The 22,289-nt window shown below is 44.5% G+C and overlaps 1 long non-coding RNA gene across 2 annotated transcripts in view; it reads right to left on the reverse strand.

Moving 5' to 3' along the window:
- LOC148006849 (uncharacterized) overlaps positions 1-9,900 on the reverse strand; it is a 56,877-nt gene extending 46,977 nt beyond the window's left edge. Inside the window, exons 1-2 of one of the 2 annotated variants that reach the window (XR_015644701.1) lie at positions 9,546-9,898; positions 7,518-8,720 (exon numbers count right to left, since the gene is read on the reverse strand). This is a non-coding gene — a long non-coding RNA (uncharacterized LOC148006849). Of the gene's footprint in view, positions 1-7,517; positions 8,721-9,545 lie in introns of both variants that reach the window. The other variant, XR_015644702.1, reaches the window with a different exon arrangement.
- Positions 9,901-22,289: the final 12,389 nt, after the last annotated feature.

Here is a 22,289-nt window from a genome sequence, read left to right on the forward strand (position 1 = left end):
ATCTCGTCACTCTACATTTTGAGATTAAGTCTCTCGAACTTGGAGTTAATGGGAGGCTAGGCTGGCTAGTGATCTCAGGAATTCCTTCCCTCCGCACTAGAGTTAAGATCACACAGTGAGTGTGCTGGCCGACTCTCTTCGCATGAGATGCTAGGATCTAAACTAAGAGCCTTAATGCTTGGGCAGAAGCACGTCGCCAATGGGTCATTCCCCCAGCACACCCAAAGCATGACAATAAGTATATTAAAGTGCAGCATGATATAGAACATGTGTGTGTGTGAAAAACCTTTTTATAACAATTACCTCCTGTTGTGGATTGTTGTTTGTGTTTTTTTTTTATTTTTTTTCCCTCAAGAGGGACACACATACTCAGCTGAGGTTGGGTGAAATCTTAATTGGTCAGATGAGGTTGGAGCCTGTGATCCGGCAGAGTAGGAGAAAGGCAGAGCTGAAAGTTTTAGAGAGGGGGAGAGGAACAAACAAGGAGGAAAAAGGAGAGAGAGAGAGAGAGAGAGAGAGAGAGAGAGAGAGACAGACAGAAAGACAGAAAGACAGAAAGACAGACAGACACAGAGAGACAGAGAGAGAGAGACAGAGAGAGAGAGGGAGAGAGAGAGAGAGAGAAAGACAGACAGACAGACAGACAGACAGAAAGACAGAAAGACAGACAGACACAGAGAGACAGAGAGAGAGAGAGAGACAGAGAGAGAGAGGGAGAGAGAGAGGGAGGGAGGGAGGGGGAGAGAGAGAGAGAGAGAGAGAGAGAGAGAGAGAGAGAGAGAAGACAGAAGATGATGGAAGAGAAAGAAAATGATGAGCTGGGGCCATGTGGCCTGAAGTTGTCACAGGCAGCTAGGGACTTCCTAGGAGGGCAATAGAGCAATGTAGGGCACATTTGCCACATCTAGGTGTGCAGCTTGTATTTATATCAGTCAGGTTTTGAGTTCTTGGGCACAGCCATTTTGGGGTTGGAGATTTACTGCTGTAAATCTGGTTGGTATATTACAAGTCTCTCGTGTTATTTTACGGGGCTCGCAGGGGATGGAAGGCCTGGGAAGTGCTCATGGCTTGGCAGCAGCTGACCATGGGAGTTAGTGAGACTGCCTTTGCCAGTGCCTCTCTGGATTCAGCATGGATCAATTTTTAAAACTACACACTATAACCTCTTACTATAAAAACAAAAGTTAGCTCAGGTTTATTGTGGAATATTTTGTTTGCGGAGCTGGGGACTGAACCCAGGGCCTTGCGCTTGCCTAGCAAGCGCTCTACCACTGGTTAGCTCAGGTTTAACTTACATGTTTGTCAATCCTTTTATCTCCAACAGAGGAAATGACTCAGCTGTAAACTATTCACTAAGATCCAGTATTTTATGACCATGGCAAGAGTGAATAACTACAATATCGCAAAGACTTAGTGACTCCCAGCTAGTAATCACAGAGAAAATGTATTCCTTATGTGTTTCCTTTTTCAAACTTATTGTCCTATCTTGCTTCTTTGGAGCACTATTACTCTGAGTACCTTACACTTTTGTTTTATTTTATGTGAATACGATACATAGCCCATCCTAGCATGAAATTTTAAGGGAATTTAAGGGGTTAAGGGAATAGCAGCTGAAGGCAGGTTTGAAAAAGAGGTAGAAAACTGGCAGACACCTGAGCTTCCTGAGCACAGCCTTTAGGAATCTTGTAAATTTGGGAAGAGGTCCTGATCCAAGAACACAAGAGGTATAAATGAGAATGTTCTCCCAATTGGCTTGCTATTGACAGTGTTTGAAAAGTTTAGCAAATGTGGCCTTGCTGGAAGAGGATTTGTCACTGGTAACCATATGCTAGTCCAACTTTGCCCTCTCTGCTTCCTGCTTGCAGTTAGAGATGTGAACCCTCCCTCAGCTTTGAGCTTCTGGCTCGGGCTGCCATGTTTTCTCCCAATTATGTATCCTAACACTCTGGAACCACAAGCCCCCAAAGTAAGTTGCCTTGCCCGTGGTGTTTTATCACAGCAATAAAGGAGTAGCTAATACACTGAAGGAATAACGTTTCTGTTTATGAACAAAAGGGCTTATATTCATAAATCTAGGCTTTCTATACCAGAACAAGTAGCTTTACCACATTGACAGGGAATCGACCTTGTGATAAGATTATTTCCTGAGAAGCTACAGGCAAAGACATTCAGAGCGAGGCTAGAGGTGACCCATCACTCCTTCAGCAATGCCCCTAAGAATTCCTGCATAGCCAGGGTAGCCTCGCATAGGCATAGGCACTCAAGCACCACACCTAAGTTCATACATCCAGGGAATGCAGTCCTCTGCCACTCCAACCCCTGGGTCACATCACCTAGCCCAAGTGAGTGCCTTCTGCAAGGATACTACTTACCTAAGCCACACCCCAACAGCTCTTTCTGCCCCTCTCCCATCCACTCAGCTCCAAAACTCGAAATAGATTTCTACTTTAAACCGATTCCCCGTCTTAAAGTGCAATACCCTCTCTTCATGCGCCTTCAGCATTTTATGATACTAAATAATTCAGCACCTACAAACATGAGACTGATTGAGATAGAATAAACTCATGGCCATGGAAAGTGTTCATCAGCACAGAGAACCAGACAGAACCAGCATTTCCACTGGACCGAACTCGATTTCATATCATTCAGTCCAAAATAGTGCAAGATTTCACATCTCTCCGCGCATGTTCTGGAGGAAATATCAATTGCCCTTTATGCCAACACAAACCGTGTCCTAGAAGAGATGTTAATAACGAGCAAAACAGCTCTTCCGGGTTCCAGGTGGTCGGGTGCATAAGGCAAATGGTGAGCGAGCACTCAGAGTGGGCCTGGGAACCTGCCTGGGAGTCTGGGACAGGATAGGCAGTTAAGTGGAGCGGATCTGGAGGACCTACCTGGAGTTTTAGGTCAGACTCCAGGTGATACCTAGTAGCCAGGTGGGTAGGGTCCTAATGGGTGGGAAGGATGGGCCTGTGAGACATGGCTACAATCCTGGGTCAGACTCCACATGATGCCAGGGATTTGACTCGACACAATGTCAGGTGGTGTGGTAGGTAGAAGGATTGATAGGCAGGCAGGTTCTGGAAGACCTACCTGGAATCCTGGATTAGATTCCACATGGTGCTAGGCAACACATTGTGAGCGATGACTGATAGGCAGGTGAGTGGAACTGGTCTCTCTAAACAATTTTTACACAATTAAAAGTAAAATCTACCCATGTATTGTTCCAACCTTGGTATTTAAACTCCCCTTACTGAAGAAAAAGAAAAGTCTCTTAGGAATACCAAATTCAGGCTCAGTGGTTAAGAACACTGACTGTTCTTCCAGAGGTCCTGAGTTCAAATCCCAAAAATTACATGGTAGCTCACACCCATCTGTAATGAGATCCGATGCCCTCTTCTGGTGTGTCTGAAGACAGCTACAGTGTACTCATATATAATAAATAAATCTTTAAAAATACCAAATTCATATTCAACCTCCAGATTGAGCCTGGTCTAATACTCTGTCCTACCACCAAGCTTGCTGAGTCATCCTGACCTTTCCTGTGCCCTCTGTAATCCCCAGACCTACCCATGGGTCTCACAGCCACAGTGTCAGTGGCCTTATCTAGTAAGCCCTTCTGAACCTTTCCTAACCTTCAGATTTAGGCCTAGTGGCACATCATGTTCACCAGTCCAACCTGCTGATCACATCAGATACATAACCAATGAAAGAAGTCCACATGCTCAGGTCTTGATGTAATTGATAATAGCAAAGGTCAAGACAATATGCCCAGGCCCTCCTAAATCCACCAGTCCTATAAAAATGTTCTCTGCTGAGTTCCAGGACACAGACTTTAAAAGTACACTCATAAATTTCAACAATGAATCCAAGGACACAAAGAGACAGCTCTGCATACTGCCCAAGAGCTGCCCAAGTGGGAAAAAAAAACAAACTTAAGACTGAAAGAAACAAGGACGGCTATCCAGGATTTAGAAACCAAAGTCATAAAGATAAATGATAATGAGAAATCAAGCTGAAATAAAGATAGCATGAACAAAACAACCCAATTAGAAAACTCTTGGGAAAGTCTTTCAAATAGAATGGATCAAATAGAAGTTAGAATATCAGGAGTCATACATAAGAGAGCTTAGACTATACACGTCAAGAGCATGGACTTTGAATAATACCCAGGAAAGAATATGATGAGACCTTGAGGCACAATTTCAAGGTCAAACCTTAAAATTACAGGCATAGACAAAAAAGACGATTCCTCGATCAATGGTGTAGACCAGATCCTCAACAAGATCTATAATCAATCCCAGCCCTCTGGAAGCTGTAGCAAGATGATTATGTTATGAGTGTTTGGGGATAAAGGGTGTTCTGTAGGGGATCTGTAGGGTTCATCCCATGAGGTAAAGAAAAGACTGGATGTCTGGGGAAATCAGAAGTCCAAAATTCTACTGGAAAGAAGCGACAGTGGCAGTTGCTAAGAAAGTGAAGCAGAAAAACACAGCGGGAGCCAGAAGAGAAAGGAAACTACGAAGGCTTTTAGAGCAGACAGTTGCAGTCAGGGGGCTAAGGAAGCCCTAGCGCTGAGGGTCCATCCCAGGAGTCTGGGTCTGCTGGACACTTTATAGGGTCTCCAGGCCATGCCCTCTCTACATTCCTTTCCCCTTCTCTCTGGTTGGTCCTGCCCATGCCAGCCATTAGTAATTTGTATCAGGTACAATCAGGGATGGGGAAATACTACCCCAGGAGCAAAAACCAGCCTCTCATAAAGGGTCCTATCCCTGTTTTTCCAGTTGGCTTAAGTTTCCCTGACTCTTCTTCAATCACAAGTTCAAGGTCAGCCTGTGCTACATAAATTGTCTCGAAAAACAACAAAACAACAAAAACCCAAAACCGAACAAAGAAACCAACAAAATCCCCAACAACAAAAATATCCTATGATCCAGGAATTTTACTTCTGAGAATGTGTCAAAAGAGTGGAGGGACATGAACAGATCATAAAATGACCACAGATACAACATTATTTACAACAGCCCCTCTGTAAAAGCAGCTCAGTGACCACTGACAGAAGATGAGGAATGTGGTATATCTCTACCATAGAATATTATTCCTACTTAAAGGGAGCAAATCATGAAGCATCGCACTGTATAAGGCTCATGGGGGAGGTGGTCATCTAGGGTAGCACTGAGTTCATTCTGTGGGACTGACAAAGAATTGTACAACCTGGAAAGAAGAGGCACACATAGAGACCATAAGCAGAAGAAGAGTGAAGGTTGGTGGAGAGATCCCAACAACTAAGGAAAACCATCCCCACAGGGGAGATCTAGGTAGGACTTCTCAGAGGGTCCCTTTCGGCCTCTCATTGGTCCCAGCCTGATCGCCCTTAGCAATTCGTAAGGTTTGCAACCCTCTCTTAAAGTGGCAAGTTCCTGTTTTCAGATCAGCACACGCTTGCCCAAGTTCCCTGACCCTTCTTCAGTACCATATGCAAGAACCTTGAGGAAATTAAGCTAGGAACTAAAAGAGTGGTAGTGAAGGGGGCAAAATCCATGATTGCATTTATGAAAGATATCTGGATGAACACAAGAGGACAATGAAAAGCAGGGCTGGACAGCGAGTGTTAAACAGGTACACTGTTAAATAGGATACTGAGACCACTGTGGGAAGAGGCCTTAGCAACTATACAGTACATAAATGGTGCGATGTGACTAAATCATATGCATTCATCACAAGTACAGTCAACACACAGTAGATCGTGGATCGACCACCAAAATGAAAAAAACTATGAACTTCTAGAAGATAGAAGTTGGCCATATGCTTTCATGATGAGCTGTGTAGATGCAATATAATTAAGTCGTGTTCTATGCAAGAACCCACTACAATGTGGGAATTTATTCAAATCTATTTTCTCAGTCTGTGTGCTAAGGTCAAAGGGAAAGGGCAAATTCCTGCTCAGCAAACGATGTATGGTCATTTCCTCTTGGAACATTCCCTGCAGGAGGGAAAGGAAGGCTCCTTCGGGAGGTAAGTAAACAAAAGGTTTCAAGTTCAGGAAGGAAGAAACTTGGAAAATTCTATAATGCCTCTCCCTGGTTTGACAAGAGGTATAAGCAGCTGCTGGGGGAGGAGCCCCTGAGCAGCCTGGAGGCTAAGAGAGATCTCAGGACTGTCAGCTGCCTGCAAACCCTGCAAGAAACTCCAGGAAAAGGCCGTGGCTTTCCTGTGGGGGGGCTTTTCAGATGCTGCACTTGAAAAAATGTGTATGGGTACTTTGCCTGCATATATTCTGTATGTTACGTGCATACCTGGTGCCAAATATGGAGGCCGAACAAGGGCATCAGATCCCCTGTATCTGTAGTTACAGAACTCTTCTGTGGAAGCTGAGACTTGACCCTGAATTCTGTAGACAAGAAGCCACTGCTCTTAACCTCTGAGTCCTCTCTTCAGCCCCACAGTTGGTTTTAAAAATTTGCTCCTGTAAATAACCTGCAGCCCACACTCCTGTTAGCAACCCCAACAAAAATCATTGGTTCATCAAGCTGGACTTGTGTGCAATCCCTACAATGGTCTATGTGGGCTCACATTCAGAGGTGAGCATGTACACATTTCATATCCCTAGGAAATGTTGGTCATACAACAGTGGAAGACACATTTCCAACACATATTAATTATACAAAATAATATATGTTATCATATTTTCCCCATTACCCTTTTGGGACCACTTCTTACTTTCACTAATCTCCTCCCTCTTCCCATATTCAGTGTGTTTGGTCTAATGAGTTCAATCAGGGTTGCTTAAAGAAGCATGGGCAGCATAACAGCGGTTATATCATTAAAGAAATATCTTTTTACCCACCACCCCATCAACTGAAGAGTGGGTCTACAAATCCTCAAAGAGGGGTTGAGTCTAGTTAGTTCTGCACCCACCCAACATAGAATGTTGAAATGCCAAATATTCTTGAATGGATCTACTCAGGGATATTTTATGCATATATATATGTACATATATATACACACATATATGTGTATATATATATTGACCATCTTTTTCGCTTGACCCTCTCTTGTCCTCTTCCTACCACCACCAACTCATTTTCCCACAGTAGTAACGTTTTATTTTTGTTTCATGGCCCACTGAGTCTGAAGGATGCTCACTTGAGAATGGAGATGAAGGATCCATGAGTTGTCAGGGCTACAGCACTAAAGACAGTGACTTCCTTCCTCCAGTAGCCCACCACGGCTATTAGCTCCCCTAGGCAGGACCCCACAACCCCCAGTCCCATCCATGACAATAGGATCTCCCCTCACCAGGGCCCAGGAGCTCCCCTGCTAAGAACTACTGAAAGGCTTTATGGTACTAGGTATGAAGTCCTGGGAGAGCTGGCTACAGTCCATTCAAAAGTGGTAGCCTGTTGTGGATTTACCCTCTGGGGTGAATAAATATGTCATGTATCCCCAGGAGAAGTCTATCTCACAACAGCAAAAGACATATTTTGGTATATCAGTTATAGAGAATAATAGGTTACCCCCTTTTACTCCGGTGGTAGGCGGAACACTTGGCAGGTGGCGGTGAGCGAGGCAGAGGGTGTGGAACAGAGTACGTTTGGTGATGTTTTTCCCCTCAGGATCTTCATTCACAGCACACTCCGGCACTCTCAAATCTAGCTAGCCCCTTGATTTCTCCACATCCTAAACATGCAGCTCTGGTGGGAAGCATACTGTTAAGAGAATGACGGTGTTTAGGCTCCATCTTGTACAGGCTCAGGTAACTGTGGCTGCTCTGAATCCATGAGAACCATGGTCATGCCGGTCCCCTGAAGATAGCATTTCAAAGCCCTCCCCCCATTGTCCGGTGCTTGCAATCCCCATCTTCTACAATATTCTCTGAGCTTCAGACAGAGGGAAACGGGTGTCCCGCTTAAGACTGAGCACTGACCAGTCACTTGCTCTTAGCACCTTGGCCAGCCATGAGTTTCTTCACAAACAAGCCTCTGTGATAATACGGCAGGCACAGACACCAGGATGCCATGTTGGGGTGCTTAAGACTCGCACAGGCGCCACTCTGAGTTCATGCATGTGGGACAGACAGAGCCCCATCAATCCCCACTACCTCTACTGTGTCTTACTTCCACACTGTCCCCTGGCCCGTGGAATGATACTGATGTCCTCTTTAGTGCTGGGTCTTCAGCAGTCACCAAACCTTAGCACTTTGACCCTGAGTCTCCACTGCAGTAACTGCCGCCAACTGAAAATGTCTGTGTGACCAAAACTGAGGGCACCACTAATACGTAGGCATAGACAGAACTGCTCAGAAGGCAATTTGCTGGCTAGCACGGTCATTTAGCAAAACAGTAGAACCTTCCACAGCAGGACCTAGTGGCTCCCAGCCAAGGGCCGCCAAGCAGCTTTCTAGCACTTGGTGTGAATTCCAAGAGGAGCTGACCTCAGATCTAGACAAAAGCAGCTGGCTGTTCCCTTAATGGTGATAAGACCATCACCCTAGTAGCATACTGCTCGGCAGGTCAGTCATGCAGCATGTAGGGTCCAGAACTGACTTAAGCCTGTCTTTCTCTCCCAGAACCTGCAAAGCACAGTCCAGCATCAGGGAAGCTAGCCAGCAGGAAGGAAGCTTCCAGATCAGTTGCAGCTTGGTTTTGCTCTTTCCCGAAGCCAAAGAACATGGAGTTTTTCAATGAAAGGGTCTTCACATCTAGTTCTGGTGGGAAACACTGTTAACAGAATTAAAAATACAAGTCACAGATTGTATATATTTGGAACATGTACTCTCAGAACATTAATAAAGAGTTGGGTGTGGTAGTGCATACCTTGAAACCCAGAACTTAGGAGGCAGAGGCAGGCCAATCTCTGTGAGTTTGAGGCCAGCCTGTTCTACAAAGTGCGTTGCAGTCAGTCTAGGGATGTATGTAACATAGTACATTTATGAACACACAGAAACATATGGACTCACGCTATATATATGTTATACATGTGTGCATATATAATTCATAAGTTCTATTGTAAGATGGATTCTTCACTGTTGGAAGAAACTCTTACAGGATTCAGTCTTTTGTTCACAACTGCCATGGCTATGAAACATTTTCCTGTGACCGACTATTAATGCTTCAAGCATTTGCTGACTTTGCCTGTATAACTGGTATTTGTCGAGCAAATAAAACACTTCACCAAATGCAACTCCGTGAGTTGGTTTTCGTATAAACAGCCCAATAATACAATGTTTGTTTGTTTGTTTTTTAAATGAACCCCAAATAACTCTTTCTCCTCACAGGATTACTACAGGACACAAAAGAAAAGCAATTTTAGTGGTAATCTGTCCAGGTAAACTTACTTTTCTACAAACATTTTCTCAGTATTAAGCTGGACGTGCATCTCACATTGTACAGACACTAAATGCTTATTAAATAACCAATTTTCCGAAAATTTACAAACTAACAATTTAACCACCCACTGCCCGAGCTAAGCATATTCATCCCAATGCCCACAGAGTTTCTGTGACTAGTCCTTTGTTGAACAACTGTAACAGTGTAAACATTCACCTGGTCTCTATGAGCTTTCAACATCACCAGCCTGTCCCTGTGCGGCTTTCTTGGCTCTGCATGGGTCCACTGTGTTACCCTGTGGCCAAGTGCATTACCTCACACCTGCCCCTGGGAATTTAGGCAAGTTTAGGACCTTCCCGAGCTTGCTCTGGGCTGGAGGAGGCAGAGGAGTCTGCACTTGCCTGAGCTTTGCAGTTGGCGAAGACCAGTGGGACCGTTAGTGAGGAGGGCGCGCGTGCATTCCTGTGGCATGTGACCCAAGGACCTCACACCACTGGCTGGTCCGTGGAAGTTCGAGACCTTGCCCCATCGGAGAATGCCAGCTCTGCCTCCCCAGCCCTCCCAGTCCTGTGGTCACGCCCAGCTCCTCCAAGCCCCGCCCCTAGCCCAGGCTAAATACTTTCAAGCAAGCCCCTTCCACCCAGCCGGGGCATCCCTGTTCACAGCGTACCTGTATTGGACTGGGATTGTGCAGCTCATTGGAATCCAGTCATCTGATGACCCCAGCCTTCCTGTATTTTTTCACTACATCTGGGAACTTAGAGAGGCACAGATCACTGATATTTTGTTGTCACAACCACCTCGGTGTTGGTTTAATGCCAGTCTGTTCCGGAGTGGTTCTTAATGCCTACCCATGCCTTCCCCTGGCACAGTCTTGTAGTACAGAGAAACTGTTTAAATCTCATTCCTCCGGTTGCTTCCTAAAACACGCTGATGTCCAAATGTGCTCTTTTCTATAAAAACCCAGAAAGCATTTTCTGGATATTAGAAGAAGACAGTGCCACAGTAGAAGACAGGGCTTTAGAAACTTCCAGTCTTGCACTGATCATAAACTCCCCAGACAAGACCAAAGGCAACTTTCCCCTGGTTCTTCCTCCCAAACTTGGCATAGAAATTAGTACATAGATCAGGCTGGCCTTGAATCTTGGTGATCCTCCTGCTTCAGCCTCCTGAGTGTAGACATTACACATCACTGGACAAGATAATTAATTAATAGATTGGAGCCTTTTTTTTATTCACCCTTTCAATGAGCCAAGTCAACTATGTCAGCCATTTTTTTTTTTTTGAAGATTCTGCCTACTTAAAATATAGTGCTAAGTTAAAACACAATTGACTGGGCGTCATTTGTCGACCATTAATTAAGATAATCAAGCAGTTTCAAATTGAAGTTCCCTCTTTCCAAATGACTCTAGCTCCTGTCAAGTTGACATAAAGCTAGCCAGTACACAACTGGAAGCAAATGAATATGCATAAAATATGTACAAAACTGTTTTCCCTTTTTCTTCTGACACAGATTCTCCTTTTGTTGCCTAGGCTTGCACTGTGCTCCCGGGTTTGATTGATTCTCTTGCCTCAGCCTCCTGAGTAATTGGAAATGTAGATATTTGTCATATTGCCTAGCTTATTTTTTGAATATATAAATTGAATTTTTAATTCTTCATTGTAAAAACAAATTGGTACCCAAGCATAGAAAAGTCAGAACATTTAAAAAAATCTACATAAAAATATTCTCAATTCATGAGTTATGCTTTGTTACTACAAACTCATTTTTCCATTTTCAAAAATGTGCAAACACTGTTTCGAGGTAAGACCTCACTGTGTTGGCTGTGGTAGTGTAGTGATTTCATATTGCCTAAGGTTCCACGAAATCTGGGGTTACAAGCACAGGTTGAGGTGTTAAGCTGAGAAATACATAATTTGCTATTTATAGTGTTTTTATTGCAGAATGTTGACAATTTTATAATGTGTAAATTAATGTATATAATATAAAATATATACAATGACCTCTGAGCTGTTGGTTCTGGGTTCTATAAGGAAGCAGGCTGACAATATCAAATTAAATGGAGAGGTACTTAAAGCAATTCCACTAAAATCAGGGAAAAGACAAGGATGCCCACTCTCCCCATAACTATTCAATATAGTGCTCGAAGTTCTAGCTAGAGGAATAAGGCAGCAAAAGGAGGTCAAGGAGATATGAATTAGCAAAGAAGTCAAAGTATAACTGTTTGCAGATGATATGAGAGTATACACAAGTGACCCCAAAAATTCTAATATAAAATATTTTGGTGTAACTCTAACCAAACTAGTGAAAGATCTGCACTACAAGAATTTCAAGTCTCTCAAGACAGAACCTGAAGAAAATCTCAGAAAATGGAGAGGTCTCCCTTGCTCATGGATTGGTAGGATTAACATAGTAAAAATGGCCATCTTACCAAAAACAATCTACAGATTCAACAAAGCCCCATCAAAATCCCAACTCAACTTTTCACAGATATGGAAAGAGCAATTCTCAATTTCATATGGGGAAACAAAAACCCTGGGTGGCAAAAACAATTCTTAACAAGAAAAGAACCTCTGGGGAAATAACTATCCCTGACCTCAAGCTGTACTACAAAGCAACCGTGATAAAAAAGAAAATGCATCGGTACAGAGTAGGTCGATCAATAGAATAGAACTGAAGACGCAGAAATAAACCCACACACATGATCTTTGAAAAAGAAGCCAAAAATATACAATGGGGGGGAGGCATCTTCAATAAATGGTGCTGGTCTAAATGGCCATCTATATGTAGAAAAATGAAAACAGACTCATACTTGTCACCTTGTACAAAGCTCAAGTCCAAGTGGATCAAGGACCGCATATAAAACCAGATAGACTGAATCAAATAGAAGAGAAAGTTGGAAAGAGCCTTGAACTCATTGGCATGGGGTTGGGGGAGAATTTTCTAAACAGAATTCTAATAGCTTAGGCTCTAAGATCAAGAATTGATAAATGGGACCTCACAAAACTGAAAACTTCTGTAAGGCAACAAACATTGCCAATAGGACAAATCAGCAACCTACATATTGGGAAAAATATCTTCACTAACCCCACATCTGATAGAGGACTAATATTCAAAATATATGAAGAACTCAAGAAGCTAACCTCCAAAAACTCAAACAACCCAATCAAAAAATGGGGTATAGAACTAAACCAAGAATTCACAACAGAAGAATCTCAAATGGTTGAGAAGCACTTAAAGAAATGTTCAAAGTCCTTAGTGATCAAGGAAAGGCATATCAAAATGACCATGAAATTCCAACTTACACCAGTCAGAATAGCTAAGATCAAAACCTCAGGTGACAGCACATGTTGGTGACGATGTGGAGAAAGAGAATCACTTCTCCACTGTTGGTGGGATTGCAAGCTGGTACAACCACTCTGGAAATCAATCTGAACCTTCCTCAGAAAATTGTGTGGAGAGCCTTTTGGGGCCACTTGCTTCAAGACACTTGGCGGGGGAATTTGAAGTCAGGTCCAGGACAAAGAAGTAAGCTCAAGGCAGGAATCTGACTTTGGGCCTAGACTCAGGAAATGGGCCCAGATTAAGAACATTTACATTTGAGTTAATGCAAAACTCAGAGCAGATTCAGCTGAGGCATAAGTGGCATTTCTTTTGCCTTGGTCTTCCTGACTAGCCCCTAGTAAGGTGTTTATAGGATTCTTTTTTTTTTTTTTTATTGTCTGTTCCTTGACCCAGAACTGATCTTATTATTCTGCATGTAATTAAAATGGTATAAAAGCAGATTGGAAAATAATAAACCTGCTTCAGGCTCATAACTGGCTGGAGCCATGCTACAAGTTTGTCTAATTGTCTTTTTTTCTTTTTAATCTTCACTCCTGCCCTGGAGAACCTGTTGACTGACTGAGCTGGCTTGGTCAAAATTGGAAATAGATCTACCTGAAGACCCAACTATACTACTCTTGGGCATATACCCAGGAAATGTCCCACCATGCCACAGGGGCACATTTCCACTATGTTTGTAGTGGCTTTATTTGTGATAGCCAGAAGCTGGAAACAACCCAGGTATCCCACAATGGAAGAATAGATACAGAAAATGTGGTTTATTTACACAATGGAATACTACTCAGCTATTAAGAACAAGGCTATCATGTGTTTTGCAGGCAAATGGATGGAACTAGAAAATACCATGCTGAGTGAGTTAACCCAGACCCAAAGGACATGCATGGTATAAATTCATTGATAAGTGGATATTAGCTTAAAAAGTACAGAATACCTAGGATAGTGAAGGACCCTAGTTCTTACTGAAGTGTAAGAGCTATTAAGAGGCTTGGCCTGGTAGAAAGTAGGTAGGTTATGGAGTTCCTGTGAAGGATCCTAAGGCCTTTCACTAACTTCACACCCACCACCTCAGGTCAACATTAGGCCAAGTACCAGCTTCCCACCTAGGGTAAAGGCTAGGCCAACTTCTATTCTACACCCACAGTTCTCGGGAGTAGCAGGGACATCCTTAAAAAACACCAGAATGTACTGATAGTCATCTGACCCTCTGGTCCCAGATAGAGTTCGAATGCATGTCCTATGCTTGCTAGCCAATAGATTCAATATGCTTGGCCAGTAAGTTTAAACTGTAACCTTGCTGATGTAACCTGTACCCCTAAGAAGTATAAAAAAAAAAAACCCACTGCTTGTTACAGCCATTCGGGGTCGCCTTCTAGCCACAAGAGACTGATTGAAGGTTGACCTCGATGCATCAGAAAATAAACCTCTTGTGTTTGCATTGAACTCCGTTCCCCGTGTCTCACTTGGGGTAGGGGCCTCCCAGTAGTTAATACTCACTTTGAGCCTCACAATAAAACCCACAGAACTCAAGAAGGGCCCAAATGAGGAGGCTTCAATCCCACGTGGGAGGGAGAAGAAAGCAATCGCAGGAGGCAGAGGGAGGGAGGGATGTGGTTGGGAGAGGAGATGGGGAGGGGAAAGTGGGAACATGATCAGGGGTAAGACAGGAGAGAAGCCCTGAGGGCCAGCAGAATGAATGGAAATATACAACCTGGGGTGGGGTGGGCACCCCACTCTAGAAAGTGCCAAGGTGAGAGACTCTCAGGACTCAAAGGGAGGGAACTTAGATGAAATGCCCAACAGTGGAGAAGGGGAACTTGTAGAGTCCCCCTCCAGTAGAAAGACAGGGCAACAAGTGAAGGGATGGGGTTGCTATCTCACAGTCAAAAATTCTGACCCAGAAGTGTTCCCGTCTAAAAGAACTATAGGGACAAAAATGGTGACGAAGCTGAGGGAAAAATGGTCCAGGGACAGACCCAAATTGGGATCTAGCTCCAGGGGAGGCTCCAAGGCTGACACTGTTACCTGATGCAATGTTGCCCTTACAGACCCGAGCCTAGCCTGTCTGTCCTCTGAGAGGCCCAGCAAGCAGCTGACTGAAACAGATGTAGATACTTACACTCAACCATTTAGACTGAAGTTGGGGGCCCACTGTGGTTGAATTAGGGAATGGTTGGAAGAAGCTGAGGAGGAGGGCGAGCCCATAAGAAGACCAGCAGTCTCAACTAACCTGGACCTCTGAGATCTCTCAGACACTGAGGCACTACCAGACAGCATACACAAGTTGTTTTGACACCCCCCCAACCCCCCACACACATTCAGCAAAGGACTGCCTGGTCTGGCCTCAGTGGGAGAACATGCACCCAACCCTGAAAGACTTGACCCCAGGGAGTGGGAGGCATGGCAGGGGCAGGGTGGACATCCTCTTGGAGATGGGGGAGGAGGAATAAGATGAGGAACTGTGGGGGGCAGACCTGGAGGGGGACAACAGCTAGACTGCAAAAAATAATAATAAAAAAGGAAGGAAGGAGGAAGGAAGGAAGGAAGGAAGGAAGGAAGGAAGGAAGGAGGGAGGAAGGAAGGAAAGGAGGAAGGAAGGAAGGAAAGAAGGACGGACTAAAGAAAGAAAAACCTCCTCAGACATAGGAAAATCACTTGGAGCACCTATTGGCCACAAGATGGCAGTGTAAGGAGACTTTTACTTGCCCTGTCCTAAGTTTTCTTCTGACAGATGTCCTTCAACAGAGGAATGGATACAGAAAACGTGGTACACTTACACAATGGATTACTACTCAGCTATTAAAAACAATGACTACATGAAATTCTTAGGCAGATGGATGGAACTAGAAAATATCCTGAGAGAAGTAACTCAGTCATAAAAGAACACACATGGTATACACTCACTGATAAGTGAATATTAGCCCAAAAGCTCAGAATACCCAAGGGACAATTAACAGACCACATGAAGCTCAAGAAGAAGGAAGACCAAAATGTGGATGCTTCAGTCCTTCTTAGAAGGGATATAACAATACTCATGGGAGGAAATACAGGGACAAAGAGTGGAGCAGGGACTGAAGGAAAGGCCCTCCAGAGACTGCCCCACCTCGAGATCCATCCCATATGCTGCCACCAAACCCAGTCACTATTGCTGATGCCAAGAAGTACTTGCTGACAGGAGACTGTTATGGATGTCTCCTGAGAGGCTCTGCCAGAGCCCTACTGACACAGATGAGGATGCTAACCACAGGACTGACCATGCACCCCCAATGGAGGAGTTAGAGAAAGTACTGAAGGAGCTGAAGTGGTTTGCAACCCCATAGGAAGAACAACAATATCAACCAACCAGACCCACAGTGCTCCTGGGAACTAAACCACCAACCAAAGAGTACACATGGAGGGACCCATGGCTCCAGCAGCATATGTAGCAGAGGATGGCACTGTTTGGCATCAATAGGAGGAGAAGCCCTTGGTCCTGTGAAGGCTCGTTTCCCCAGTGTAGGGGAATGCCAGGGTGTTGAGGTGGGTGAGTGGGAGTGGGAGTATCTTTATAGAAGAAGGGGGAGGGGATATGGGAGGGGGGAAAGGGCATAACATATGAAATGTAAATACATAAAATATCCAATTAGAGATTTATTAAAAAATATTAAAAAAAAAGAAAACCCACAGAATCAACTAATTTAGGCTTATAGGGGTTCAGAGACTGAAGTGACATCAGGGAGCTTACATGGGAATGACCTAGACTCTTTGGACATATATTATGTAGCTTAGAACCCTTGTGGGATGCCTAGTAGTGGGAACAGGGGCTGTCTCTGACTTTTGCCTGCTTTTGATACCCTATTCCTCCTACTGGGTTGCCTTAATGAAGGAGGGATGGGAGGAAAGAAGGTAGGTAAACCCCTTTCCTACCCAAGTTACTTTTGGCCATGCTGCTTTATCACAACAATTAAAACACAAGAGTTCGCTAAACATAAAATTTCTACAAGCTTGGCTTAAGCAAACTTTTGAATAGGTATGACCCCCACAGACTCAGGTGTTTAATACTTGGTCCCTAGGGAGTGGCACTGTTAGGAGGTGTCACCTTGTTGGGGGAAATGTGTCACTGAAGGAGGTGGGGAGATTCTGAAGTGTCCTATGTTCAAGCTACACTTACTATGGTGCACTGTCTCCTTCTGCTACCTGTGGATCAAGACATAAAATTTTCAGCTCCTCTAGCGCCATGCCTGCCTGCATGCGGCCATGTTTCCTACCACGATATTGGACTAAACTCTGAAACAGTAAGCCAGCTCCAATGAAATAAGAGTTGCCTTGGTCACGGTGTCTCGTCACAGCAATAAAACCCTAGGACAGAAGTTAGTTCCAGCAGAGTCGGGTATTGGTGGTAACAGACCTAACTGTGTTTGGGGGAGTATTGTGGAAGGACTTTCAAACTTTGGTCTAGAAGAGCCATTGAGTGTTGGAAGCTCAGTGGGATGTTCTGTGAGAGCTTGGAAGATAAGAGTGCAATGCAGAAGATGACCTGGCTTGTAAGTTTCAGAGGGAAGATTAAACTCTGTCAAGGCCGTTTGATATTTTGAATTAAGATCCAATGGAAAAAAGCATTTTCAGTAAATGGTGCTGGTTCAGCTGGAGGTCAGCATGTAGAAGAATGCAGATCGATCCATGCTTATCACCCTGTACAAAGCTTAAGTCCAAGTGGATCAAGGACCTCCACATCAAACCAGACACACTCAAACTAATAGAAGAAAAGGTGGGGAAGAATCTCGAACACATGGGCACTGGAGAAACTTTCCTGAACAAAACACCAATGGCTTATGCTCTAAGATCAAGAATCGACAAATGGGATCTCATAAAACTGCAAAGCTTCTGTAAGGCAAAGGACACTGTGGTTAGGACAAAATGGCAACCAACAGATTGGGAAAAGATCTTTACCAATCCTACAACAGATAGAGGCCTTATATCCAAAATATACAAAGAACTCAAGAAGTTAGACTGCAGGGAGACAAATAACCCTATTAAAAAATGGGGTTTAGAGCTAAACAAAGAATTCACAGCTGAGGAATGCCGAATGGCTGAGAAACACCTAAAGAAATGTTCAACATCTTTAGTCATAAGGGAAATGCAAATCAAAACAACCCTGAGATTTTACTTCACACCAGTGAGAATGGCTAAGATCAAAAACTCAGGTGACAGCAAATGCTGCTGAGGATGTGGAGAAAGAGGAACACTCCGCCATTGTTGGTGGGATTGCAAACTGGTACAAACATTTTGGAAATCAGTCTGGAGGTTCCTCAGAAAATTGGACATTGAACTACCTGAGGACCCAGTTATACCTCTCTTGGGCATATACCCAAAAGATGCCCCAACATATAACAAAGACACATGTTCCACTATGTTCATAGCAGCCTTACTTATAATAGCCAGAAGCTGGAAAGAACCCAGATGCCCTTGAACAGAGGAATGGATACAGAAAATGTGGTACATCTACACAATGGAATATTACTCAGCTATCAAAAACAATGACTTCATGAAATTCATAGGCAAATGGATGGAACTGGAAAATATCATCCTGAGTGAGGTAACCCAATCACAGAAAAACACACATGGTATGCACTTATTGATAAGTGGATATTAGCCCAAATGCTTGAATTACCCTAGATGCACAGAACACATGAAACTCAAGAAGGATGACCAAAATGCGAATGCTTCACTCCTTCTTTAGAAGGGGAACAAGAATACCCTTGGCAGGGATTAGGGAGGCAAAGATTAAAACAGAGGCAGAAGGAACACCCATTCAGAGCCTGCCCCACCTGTGGCCCATACATATACAGCCACCAAACTAGATAAGATGGATGAAGCAAAGAAGTGCAGGTTGACAGGAACCGGATGTAGATCTCTCCTGAGAGACACACCCAGAATACAGCAAATACAGAGGCGAATGCCAGCAGCAAACCACTGAACTGAGAACAGGACCCTAGTTGAAGGAATCAGAGAAAGGACTGGAAGAGCTTGACGGGGCTCGAGACCCCATATGAACAACAATGCCAAGCAACCAGAGCTTCCTGGGACTAAGCCACTACCCAAAGACTATACATGGACTGACCCTGGGCTCCAACCTCATAGGTAGCAATGAATAGCCTAGTAAGAGCACCAGTGGAAGGGGAAGCCCTTGATCCTGCCAAGACTCAACCCCCAGTGAATGTGATTGTTGGGGGGAGGGTGGTAATGGGGGGGGAGGTTGGGGAGGGGAAGCCCATATAGAAGGGAAGGGGTAGGTGTTAGGGGGATGTTGGTCCAGAAACTGGGAAGGGGAATAACAATCGAAATGTAAATAAGAAACACTCAAGATAATAAAGAAAAAAAGAAAAAAATGATTCTGTGGTTCTGGTTAGATGTAGCTTAAGAATCATCTGTGATTGGTAAGATCCAACAAGGTCTGTCCCCTATCAAAGTATTTAGGGTACTGATGCATGTGGAAGGCTATCTACTAAAGTAATGTCTGTCTTAAAATATAGCTGTGTGGGGGTTGGGGATTTAGCTCAGTGGTAGAGCGCTTACCTAGGAAGCGCAAGGCCCTGGGTTTGGTCCCCAGCTCCGAAAAAAAGAACCAAAAAAAAAAAAATAGCTGTGTGTTTATTGACAGACAGTGAGAGGAGTGTGTTCAGTGGGTTAGGTAGAGGGAGGGGCCTAGTAAGACTTAAATCACAACAGTGCTCAGTAGGCCTCATATCTTGGAGTACATGCAGTTTGGATATTGATACCCCATAGCTTAAGTATCGAGGTGAAAGGAGTACAGTGACCAGCAGAGATTGATGCTTACTGTTTTAACACGAAGTTGTGGAAGGACTAAATCCAGTAGGTCCTGGTAAAAAGTGCATGTGAGCAAACGTAGGGGAGGGTATTGGGCAGGCAGGGCTTGATTCCCAATTTGTATGTACTAGACGTCCTCACGTTGTTACCTCACACACTGTTAGAGTTCGTGCTGTGCTGACCACTCCCATTTCTTCCAGCTTATAGAAACGTCTACACATCAGGCCCTGCTAGACTCTATACCACCAGGCACCATATCATGTATACTGCTAGAGATCAGGTTATGTGGAGCACCCAATCCTCCAAAAGCCCTACTTCCCTCTGTACAGACCCCTACCCCTCCCTCCCAGCTTCCTCTTCCACACAGGAGAAAGGCACAGAAGCAGCAGAGCAGTGACCTGCTGGAAACCTCCCCACATGCTCTTGCCATGCATTTGACTTCCTCTTCTTTGGTTTTTACAGCTCTTTCCTGATTGGCCTCTCCTCACCCCAGTGCATGCAGAAGTCCCGCCAATCAGCAGATATGTCTACATTTTCCCAGTCTCCCCCTCAGTACTTCTTGCTTCTGGCTGATGACCTAGTTCCCAAACTACCTGACATCAGAGGAAGAGTGGAGACTTCAGAGCCAGACCCATAAGCCTGCTTGTCAGAGAAGAAAGGAAGAAAACCGATGCTGCTCCCAAGACCTTCCCGAAGTGGACCACCCCAGACTTGATGCTCCAGTGCAGGCTGGGAACGAATTCCTGCTCCTCCCACTACAACTCAGCATGCAGCTGCAGCAGAGGGACTGGCTTCTGTGGAGGGGACTTATCTACAGTTCTGCCCTCAGACCTGCTGCTTCTGGGAATGCCCTTCACGGGGGACCATTCTTCCTTGGTGTTGAAGGCCTCCTAGAACTGACAGTTATGTCTCCCACTCTTCCTTGATTAGTATTCTACTGCCAATGGGAGCCTTAGGATTTCTATTTTTTGGGGGGAGAGGTTCTATTTATATACTTAGTTGTCTGAATTATTGTCCCCATGTTGGAAATAAAACTCCCTGCTTTTGTCTCTCTTCACTGTCTGTCTACTCCAATCTTAGAGGTAAGTCAACTGCCCAAGAGAAGTAGAACTGTCTCACAGCCAGCAGAGAGTCCAACCAGTTACATCTCAGTCAGCACAGACTCTAGTCAACAAAGATTCCAGTCAGTGGGAATCCCAGTTCTGTCCCATCCACTAGGGATAGCAGTCAGTAGGAAGCCCAGTCACAGGCAGCTCCATTCAGCAAGGATTCTTGTGACTCCAGTGAGCATGGATCCTAGTCAGCATGGTTCCTAGTTTGTGGGGTCTCCAGTGAATGGTTCCTACAGTCAGTGAGGATACCAGATAGAGGGACTTCAGTGAGCTTTGATTCCAGCCAGAAGGGACCACAAGCCCACAGGGACTCCATCCATCTGGTTCTCCAGTGGGTGTAGACCTGGAGTCAGCAGGAACACCTCTGAGAGCAGTCATCTGGGCCTCCAGTCAGTGACATTGTCCTTTCCAAGCATCTCTTCTGTGGGTAGGTATTAGACATTTCTAGAGAGAGAAGCTGCTATGCCTGCCTGGGTCATGCTCTTCCTGTATTTCCTGGTCCTACTCTCCTCTGGGCTGAATAGTGGTAGGAAATAAGAGAGCACCACAGTGGACTGTCTCATATGTGCTTTTCACACAATTTTAATAAATGTGATGTTGGTGAAGGATGGCCCCATGAAATTGATTTTTTATTAATGAATGAATTAATTAATTAATGTCCCAATTGCTGCCTCCCTCCTGTCTCCCCTCACATAGTCCCTCCCCCCTTCCCTTCTCCTCTGAGAGGGTGGTCACTGGGTACACCCCAACCTTGGCACATCAAGTCTCTGCAGGATTAGATGTTTCCTCTTTCACTGAGGCCAGACCAGGCAGTGCTGTTGTGGAACGATTAACCACAGTCAGGGTGCATCTTTAGGGAGAGCCTCCATGGAATTACTTTTGAGTCTCCCCTGGATACACATCAAGGTGTGTGATCACCATTTTGGTAACGTGTTAGAGTGATGCCAAAAGTCGACTCTAAAACTTGCAGACACGGGATGTCACTGAGTTATTTAAGTCCCTTCAACAGTGTCAAGTCATTAAAATGCCTCTGGAGGGTCTTGAATCTAAGCTGCTGTGAGGGAGGAAGACATAATAGACATTTATCAAATTCAAGAATGGCCAATGAAGCCATTAAATAGTCCCACTTCTGCAGAGACACACAAGGGAGTCTGATGAAGTCCCGTTATGTTGGGAGTCAGAAGTGGCAGGAGAATAGTTATGGCTCTATATGTGTGTGACTCCCAAGGAAGAGAGAACATGAATTTGAAAAAGAGCAAGGTCTATGTGGGAGGACATAGAGGGAGGAAAGGAGATGGGGAAATGGTTATATTGCAAGCTAAATCAAGTTTTTAAAAATTAGAAAAATCAATCACCGGCCTGAGTATGGCATGAACATGTCACCGTACCTGGTCTAGGACGTTGACTGGATGTCTATGTTGCAAGGAATTCATCATTCCTGTGATACCATACTATATCTCTTAGATTTTTGAGTTTGTCAAGATAGTCCTACGAGGCCTGACACAGTTAGTCAGACTAAACAAGGGCTCCAATCAGTGAGTCTTGGGAGAAGGATACACCCCAAAAGAGAGGAGCATAGATGTCCTGTGTGATGGGATGGATCCCTCTTCCAAGACCCTGAGGAAACCTTGCTCCTTGGCTTCATTCTTCTGCCAGTCAGAATTGGTCCCCCACTCTGCCATTGTTGCTGTCATAGGA

The sequence above is a fragment of the Rattus norvegicus genome, chromosome 1, assembly GCF_021556685.1.
Source record: "Rattus norvegicus strain SHRSP/BbbUtx chromosome 1, alternate assembly SHRSP_T2T, whole genome shotgun sequence".
NCBI lineage: Eukaryota > Metazoa > Chordata > Mammalia > Rodentia > Muridae > Rattus > Rattus norvegicus.